At 40.9% G+C, this 8,696-nt stretch overlaps 1 pseudogene; it reads left to right on the top strand.

Annotated features, from left to right (window-relative positions):
• Positions 1-685: 685 nt before the first annotated feature.
• Positions 686-6,198, top strand: LOC110557973 (small ribosomal subunit protein eS6-like; annotated as a pseudogene).
• The last annotated feature ends 2,498 nt before the right edge of the window (positions 6,199-8,696 follow it).

The raw sequence follows: 8,696 nt of genomic DNA, 5'->3' as shown, positions 1-8,696 counted from the left end.
GGAAATTCCTGTTATGGGCTTGATAGGCTATAAATAGAAATATTTTTGTCAAATTCCTATTTTGTATCACTTGGTAGGTAGAAGGTTACTATTTTTTGTAAGTATGCTGAATCACACTAGTGCATTTGAAGGTTGAGTTGGCCTTGCATTTCCAGGATGTATCTCATTTAGTGAGGTATCACTGTTTTATATGTTGTTGACTTCCTATTTTTTCTGGTGTCTGCAATATTCTATGTGCCTACAAATTCCAGGAATATGCCTCCATAACCCCGTCCACCACTCCAGAAGATCCCTGCTTCTTCTGAGGCCACGTTGGCCTAGGAATCCCAGAAGATCCCTAGGCTAATGAAGGATATGCTGGTACCCAGAATCCCTGAGGCTAAGCCTGTACCTGGAACCAGGAAGGCCATAACTGTTTCCAGAACCCTAAAACTCCAGAGGCAATGGTAGCATTCAAAATCCCATTTGTCATGCAGGCCACTAAAACCCAACCAGAGATACCCTACTGGACCTAAGGATTTACTGGTCACCAGAAACATAGCGCGCAAAGACTAGAAGACCAGAAAGAAAACAGAAACCAAGGAAGTAGACATCCATCCAAATCATCACTTAAACCTAGTATTACCCAGAACCCGGATGCCTGGAGGCCAGCATAAGAACAACAATAAACAATTTACAGGGCAATATGGCACCACTAGAGATCAGCTATTCTACTACAGCAAGCCCTGGGTATGCCAACTCAGCTGAAGCGCAAGAAAACGACCTTGAAACTAATTTTATGGGGAAGATAGAGGTCTTTAAAGAGAAAACGAGTAAGCCCCTTCAAGGAATTCAGGAGAACACAAACGATTGGAAGAAATGAATAAATCCCTTAATAAAAGCCAAGAAAAAGCCAAATGGCTGAAAGAAAGGAATAAAACTGTTAAAGATGTGAAAATGGGGCAGTTCCAAGATAACTGCATCCAGGGTGCACCAGTGAGGGGCGGAGGATCTGGGACTCAGAAACCATGAGTAAACCGGTTTCTGGATCTAGAGCATCGACCTTAGGACTTTCCAGGACTAGAAGGGATGTCCCATGAGTTGCAGCTGATAGGCTACGGATCCCTGTGCTGTCTGTGGGTCTGGGAATCACAGACTGTGAACTCCCACATTTTCTGCACACCCCAGTGGGTGCAGAAACCCAGGTCCAGGGACCCTCCACTCCTGCAGCCAGACATCACTGGATTCCTCCTGGTCCCCTGAGGGCAACATCGTTATTTCTAGGGCAGTGTTCCCAGCATTCAAGCCATGGTTCTGCTGGTCACCCTGTGGAGACCAGGCAGACGGTAGAAGTGTACAGGTGTGGATCCACAATAGTGACGCCCAGATGAGTCTGAGTCACACTGACATGGAGTCTGGCAGGCTTGTGGGCAGCAGCCCAGCTCCTTTCTGAGACACCCCAAGATTGCCACCCACACCAAGCCCATCTGTGCACCTGCACGCCATGCCCACACCACAACCTGAGTTTGCACCCCGCCCTTCAAGGAAATTGTGCATGTGCACTGCTCCCCCTTCAATGCACACCCCCTCACACGTGCCAATGCAGGAGCCCAAACCACTGCACAGGCACACTCATACTCATACATCCTGCACTTCAAGGCACTCACCCTGGTACCAGAGCCATGCTGTACCAGAGTCCTCCCTTCCTTAACTATCTGAATGGCCAGCACCCATTCTGTAGCTCCTGAACCTGTCTCATCTTCCTGTAGACTACTCCAGACTCCAGAGACAGGTGGACCTAGTCTGCACTTCAGGCTACAGGAACAAACAGTCAAAGCTATAGACAACCTAATGGCTAGAGGCTAGTGTAAGAACACAATCAACAAAAACCAGGGCATCATGGCTTCACCATAATCCTCCCAAATAAATGGATATTCTAATGCAGATGAAACACAGGAAAATAATCTTAAATCTATAATTATGGAGGTAGTAGAGGCACATAAAGAGGAGATGAGCAAACAAACAGAGGGTATCATGGACAGAGAGAAGTCCACAATCAAACAGGTGAAGGAAATTAATAAAATCATTTAAGACATGAAAATGGAATTAGAATCAATAAAGAAATCACAAACTGAGAAAACTCTGGAGGTGGAAAACTTAGAGAAGAGATCAGGAACCACAGAGGTAAGCATCACCAACAGAATACAAGAGATGGCATATAGAATCTCAGGCACTGCAGATACAATTGCAGAAATCAATACATCTTTCAAAGAAAATATAAAAACAGAAAAATTACTGACATAAAACATTCAAGAAATCAAGGACACTTAAAGAGATGCTCAATATCCTTAGCCATCAGGGAGATGCAAATCAAAACAACCCTGAGATTTCACCTTACACCCATCAAAATGACTAAAATAAAAAACTCAAATGACAACACATGCTGGAGAGGTTATGGAGAAAGGGGAACCCTCCTCCATTGCTGGTGGGAATGTAAATTGCCACAAACACTTTGGAAGTCAATCTGGTGCTTTCTTAGACAATTAGGAATAGTGCTTCCTCAAGACCCAGCTATACCACTCCTAGGCATATACCCAAAATTTGCTCAAGTACACAACAAGGACATTTACTCAACCATGTTTGTAGCAGCTTTATTTGTAATAGCCAGAACCTGGAAACAACCCAGATGTCCATCAATGGAGGAATAGATACAGAAATTGTGGTATTTTTACATAATGGAATACTACTCAGCAATCAAAAATGAGGAAATCATGAAATTTGCAGGCAAATGGTGGGATCTCGAAAAGATCATTCTGAGTGAGGAATCCCAGAAGGAGAAAGACACACATGGTATATACTCGCTTATATAGACCTATAATATATGATAAACATAATGAAATCTATATACCTAAAGAAGATAAAAAAGAAAGAGGACCCAGGGTAAGATGATCAATCCTCACTTAGAAAGACAAATGGGGTGTGCATTGGACGTAGGAGAAAACAAGTAACAGAACAGGAGCCTACCACAGAGGGCCTCTGAAAGACTCTACCTAGCAGTGTATCAAAGCAGATACTAAGACTCATAACCAAACCTTGGGCAGAGTGCAGGGAATCATATGAAAAAAAGGGGAGTTAGTATGACGTGGAAAGGATAGGAGCCCCACAAGGACCAAATATATCTGGGCACAGGGATCTTTTTTGAGACTGATACTCCACCAAGGACCATGTATGGATATAACCTAGAACCTCTGCTCAGATGTAGCCCATGGTAGCTCAGTAACCAATTGGTTTCCCATAATAAGGGGAACAGGGACTATTTCTGACAGGAACTCAATGGCAGACTCTTTGACTTCCCCATTCCCCAAGGGAGGAGCAGTCCTACTAGGCCTCAGAGGAGGACTTTGCAGCCAGTCCTGAAGATACCTGATAAAACAGGGTCAGATAAAAGGAGGGAGGTCCTTCCCAATCAGTTGACTTGGAAAGGGGCAGGGAGGAGATGAGGGAGGGAGGGTGGGACTGGGAGGGAATGAAGTAGCAGGATACAGCTGGGATATAGAGTTAATAAAATGTAACTAATAATAAAAATTATAAAACTAAAAATAATAGGAATAGATGAAAAAGAAGATCCCAGGTTCCAAGGTCCAGAAAATAGTTTTAAGAAAATTATAGAAGAAAATGTCTCCAACCTTAATAAAGAGATATCCTTAAAAATATGAGGCTTACAGAATAGACTAGACTGCAAAAGAAATTGCTTCCACCACATAATAATCAAAACTAAATCTACAGAACAAAGAAAAAATATTAAAAGTAGCAAGGGAAAAAGTCCAAGTAACATATAAAGGCAGGCCTATCAGAATCACACCTGACTTTTCAACAGAGACTATGAAAGCCAGAAGGGCCTGGTCAGATGTCATGCACTCTCTAAGTGAACACAGATGCCAACCCAGACCTCTATACCCAGCAAAACTTTCAGTCACCATAGTTTGAGAAAATAAAATTATTCCATGATATAACTAAATTTAAACAATATACCCACAGCAACCCATCCCTACAGAAGATACTAGAAGGAAAATTCCAACCCAATGAGGTCAACTACACCCAAAAAAAAATAACACAGGAAAAAGATAACTTTACAACAAAAAGCAAAAGAAAACAAACACACAAACTCACTATAACCACCAACTCTGCAATAAAAGGAACTAACATTCATTGGTCACTAATATCTATCAACATCAATGGACTCAACCTTCCAATAAAAAGACACAGACTAACAGAATGTTTGTGGAAACAGGATCCAACATTCTGCTGCATTCAAGAAACACACATCAGCAACAAAGATAGAAACTACCTTAGAGTAAAGTGCTGGAAAAAGATTCTCCAAGTAAACTGACCCAGAAGCAAGCTGGCATAGCCATCCTCAAATCTAACAAAGCAGACTTTCAACCAAAAATAATCTAAAGAGATGGGAAGGACATTTCATTCTCACCAAATAAAAGTTCATCGTGAAGACATCATAATCCTGAACATCTATGCCCCAAATACAAGGGCTCATGAATTTGTCAAAGAAACATTATTAAAGTTAAAGCCACACATCAGCCTCTTTTTTTGTGATGCCTCCCAGGTGGTCCGCTGTGTCAAGGTGAAGCTGTGTGTCTCCTTCCCTGCCGAAGGCTGTCAGAAACTCATTGAAGCGGATGTTGAGCGCAAGCTTGGAATGTTCTATGAGAAGCGCATGACTCGGGAAGTAGCTGCTGATGCCCTGGGTGAAGAGTGGTCTCCGGATCAGTGGTGGAAATGACAAACAAGGTTTTCCCATGAAGCAAGGTGTTTTGACCCATGGCAGGGTGTGTCCGCTGTTGAGTAAGGGCCATTCTTGTTATAGAACGAGGCGAACTGGAGAGAGGAAGCGCAAGTCTGTTCATGGATGCATCATGCCTTGTGGATGCCAATCTGAGTGTTCTCAACTTGGTTATTGTAGAAAAGGGAGGGAAGAATATTTCTGGACTGACAGACACTACTGTGCCTCGTCGGCTGCGAACTAAACGAGCTAGTAGAATCCGAAAGCTCTTTAATCTCTCTAAAGAAGATGATGTCAGCCAATATGTTGTCAGAAAGCCCTTAAAAAAAGAAGGTAAGAAGCCCAGGACCAAAGTACCCAAGATTCAGCATCTTGTCACTTCAGGTGTCCTGAAACACAAATGCTGATGTATTGTTTTGAAGAAACAGTGTACTAATAAAAACAAGCTCAACCATGTTCATAGCAGCTTTATTTGTAATAGCCAGAACCTGGAAACAACCCAAATGTCCCTCAGTAGATATTAGACATATAATATAGGATAATTATACTAAAATCTGCACACCTAAAGAAGCTAATCAAGAAGGAGGACCCTGGGTAATACGCTCAATCTTCATTCAGAAAGGCAAATGGGAGGAACATTGGAAGAGGGAGAAAACAGGGAATAGGACAGGAGCCTACCACAGAGGACCTCTGAAAGACTACCCAGCAGGGTATCAAAACATATGCTGAGACTCATAACCAAACATTGGGCAGAGTGCAGGGAATCCTATGTAAAAAGCGAGAGACAGAAAGACCTGGAGGGGACTGGAGCTCCACAATGAGCGAAACAGAACTAAAAAACCCGGTCACAAGAGTCTTTTCTGAGACTGATATTCCAAACAAGGACCATGCATGAGGATAACCTAGAACCCCTGCACAGATGAAGCCCATGGCAGTTCAGTGTCCAAGAGGGTTCCCTAGTAAGGGGAACAGGGACTGTCTCTGACATGAACTCAGTGGCTGGCACTTTGATCACCTCCACCTGAGGGGGGGGGGGCAGCGTTACCAGTCCACAGAGGAAAGCAATGCAGCCGGTCTTGATGAGACCTGATAGACTAGGGTCAGATGGAAAGAGAGGAGGCCTTCCCCTATCATTGGACTAAGGAAGGGGAATGGGAGAAGAAAAGGGAGGGAGGGTGGGAATGGGAGGGTATGAGGAAGGAGGCTACAGAAGGGATACAAAGTGAATAAACTGCAATTAATAAAAAAATAAAATTTAAAAAAGAAAAAGAAAGAAAAACAAGGAGGCTGCAGAAGACGCTAAACTTTTCATCAAGAGAATGAAGGAAGCTGAAGAAAAATGCCAAAAACAGATTGCTAAGAAATGTAGGCTGTCCTCGCTGAGAACTTCTATTTCGAAGTCTGAGTCCAGTCAAAAATAAGTCTTTAGGAGTGAACAAATAGATAATCATACCTTGAAAAAAAACCACACACATCGATCTCAACACTAATAGTGGGAGACTGCAACACCCCACTCTCACCAAGGGACAGATCACAGAGACATAATGACACTTATGAGAAATAATGGCATTTACAGAGCTCTCAAACCAAATGGACCCAATAGATGTCTGCAGACTTTTTCACCCAAACACAGAAGACTATACCTTCTTCTCAGCACCTCTTGAAACCTTCTCCAAAGTTGACCATAAAGTAGTTCACAAAGCAAGCCTCAACAGATACAAGAAGACTGAAATAATTCCTTGTATTATATCAGACTACCATGATCTAAAACTAGACCTCAACAATAACAGAAATAACATAAAGCCTACACATGCATTGAAATTGAACAGTTCTCTACTCAATGACAGCTGGGTCAGGGAAGAAATAAAGAAATCAAAGACTTCTAGAATTCAATGAAAAGGAAGGCAAAACATACCCAAACTTATAGGAGACAATGAAAGTAGTGTTAAGAGGAAAGTTCATAGCACTTCATAAAAAATTTTTGAGACATCCCATACAAGCAGCTTAACAGCATACCTGAAAGCCCCAGACTAAATAAATAAATAAATAAAATAAAATAAAATAAAAAAGCAGACACACCCAAGAGGAGTAGAGGGCAGGAAATAATCTAACTCAGAGATAAAAATCAATAAATTAGAAACAAAGAATAATTCAAAGAATCAATGAAACCAAGAGCTGGTTCTTTGATAAAAGATAAGGATACAAACCGTTAGCCAAACTAACTAAAAGGCAAAGAGACACTATCCAAATCAACAAAATAAAAAATGAAAAGGAGGACATAACAACAGACACTGACAAAATAAAAGAATCATTAGGTCTTACTTCAAAAGCCTGTTTTGAACAAAATTGGAAACTATAAAAGAAATAGGAAATTTTCTTGATAATTTCACCTACTAAAGTTACATCATGAGCAGGTAAATAAATTAAATAGTTCTATATCCCCTAAGAAAATAAAAGCAGTCATCAAAAGTCCCCCTGCCAAAAAAGCCCAGGGCCAGATGGTTTCAGCCCAGAATTCTACCACACCTTCAAAGAAGAGCTAAATCCAATACTCTTCAAACTTTCACATAACAGAAAAAGAAGGAACATTACCAAAATAATTCTATGAGGCCACACTCACCTTGATACCTTAACTGCACAAAGACTAAACAAAGGAAGAGAATTTTAGGCCAACCTCTCTTATGAACATTGATGCAAAAATACTAAAAAAAAAAAAAAAAAAATACTCGCAAACCAAATCCAAGAACACCATCAAAGATATCTTCTACCTTGAACAAGTAGGCTTCATCCCAGGCATGCAGAAATGGTTCAATATATAGAATTCCTCAGTGTAATCCACCATATAAACAAACTGCAAACACACACACACACACGCACACACATATACACGTGATCATTTCCTTAGATGCTGAAAAAGCATTTTACAAAATCCAACATCCATTCATGTTTAAAGTTTTGGAGAGATCAGGGATACAAGGCACACACCTAAACATAGCACAGGCAACATACAGCAAGCCTATAGCCAGCATCAAACTAAATCGAGAGAAACTTAAACAAATCCCACTGAAGGGGCAGGGCAAGGCTGTCCACTCTCTCAGTATCTCTGCAACATAGTACTGGAAGTCCTAGCTAGAGCAATAAGACTAAAGGAAATCAAGGGGATACAAATCAGAAAGGAAGAAGTGTAGACAATATGATAATATCCATGAGTACCCCGAAAATTCTGCAAGAGAACTCCTACAACTGATAAACACCTTCAGCAAAGTGGCTGGATACAAAATTAACTCAAAAAAAAAAAAATCAGTAGCCCTCCTGTATACAAAAGACAAAAGGGCTTAGAAAAAAATTATGGAAACAACAGCCTTCACAATAGCAACAAACAATATAATGTACCTTGTGTAACTCTAATCAAAAAAAGTGAGAGTTCTATATAAAAAAAAAAAAAAAAAACTTCAAGTCTCTGAAGAAAGAAATTGAAGAAACTATCAGAAGACGGGAGATCTCCCATGCTCATGGATTGGTAGGATTAAAATAGTAAAAATGGCCATCATACCAAAAGCAATTACAGGTTCAATGCAATTCCCATCAAAATGCCAACATAATTCTTCACAGACCTTGAAAGAACAATTCTCAACTTCATGTGGAAAAACAAAAATCCCAGAATAGCTGAAACAAGCTTGTACATCAGAAGATCTTCTGTCTCTGTCTGTCTGTCTTCTGTCTGTCTATCTCTCCGTCTCTTTCTTTCTCTGCGCTATTCCTTGCTATTCTTCCTTGCTATTTGTGGCTCTTGTGAAGCATTGCTTTCCTAATTTCTTTCTCAGCCTGTTCGTTGTTTGTATACAGAAAGAAAACAGGAAACAAGTTAGGAGCCTCCCACAGAGGGCCTCTGAAAGGCTCTGTTCTGAAGACTATCAAA

This window comes from Meriones unguiculatus, chromosome 20 (assembly GCF_030254825.1).
Source record: "Meriones unguiculatus strain TT.TT164.6M chromosome 20, Bangor_MerUng_6.1, whole genome shotgun sequence".
NCBI classification, from domain to species: domain Eukaryota; kingdom Metazoa; phylum Chordata; class Mammalia; order Rodentia; family Muridae; genus Meriones; species Meriones unguiculatus.
This window is presented reverse-complemented; position numbering and strand designations above follow the sequence as displayed.